Here is a 533-nt window from a genome sequence, read left to right as displayed (position 1 = left end):
AACCCTAAACCCCAAACCCTAAACCCTAAACCCTAAACCCTAAACCCTAAACCCTAAACCCTAAACCCTTTACCTGATCATAGAAGACAAACTTGAGCACATAGTCGCCGCCAGGGAGATCCCTAGAAAGCAGCAGCAACCGCCCCTCGGTGTATTCAGATACAGCACTGCACACAAACTCTAAACCCTAAACCCTAAACCCTAAACCCTAAACCCTAGACAACTCAAGTGTATCTATGTAGATAGAAAGGAGACAGATTGCAGGTGCATGCACTGCAAGTGCATTTACGTAAAACAAATAAAAAGACACAAAAATAAAATTAAATAAAATAAAATAAAATAAAATAAAATAAAATAAAATAAAATAAAATAAAATAAAACACGCCAAAATACAAAAAAATACAATATCATAAAATACAATAAAACAGAGCAAAACAAAATAAAAACAAAACAAAAAAAAACAACAAAAAACAACGAAACAGGATTAAAAAATAAAACAAAATAGAAGAAAGTAAAACAAAACAAACCAAACC

The 533-nt window shown here is 32.3% G+C and overlaps 1 protein-coding gene across 1 annotated transcript in view; it reads left to right on the top strand.

Annotated features, from left to right (window-relative positions):
* The window catches only part of EMH_0047160 (uncharacterized protein), a gene marked incomplete at both ends in the record, with an annotated part of 1,658 nt that overhangs the window by 162 nt on the left and 963 nt on the right, over positions 1-533 (top strand). The gene's annotated exons all lie outside the window — the stretch shown is intronic.

Source organism: Eimeria mitis, genomic scaffold (genome assembly GCF_000499745.2).
Source record: "Eimeria mitis Houghton genomic scaffold, Emh_scaff2001, whole genome shotgun sequence".
Classification (NCBI taxonomy): domain Eukaryota; phylum Apicomplexa; class Conoidasida; order Eucoccidiorida; family Eimeriidae; genus Eimeria; species Eimeria mitis.
This window is presented reverse-complemented; position numbering and strand designations above follow the sequence as displayed.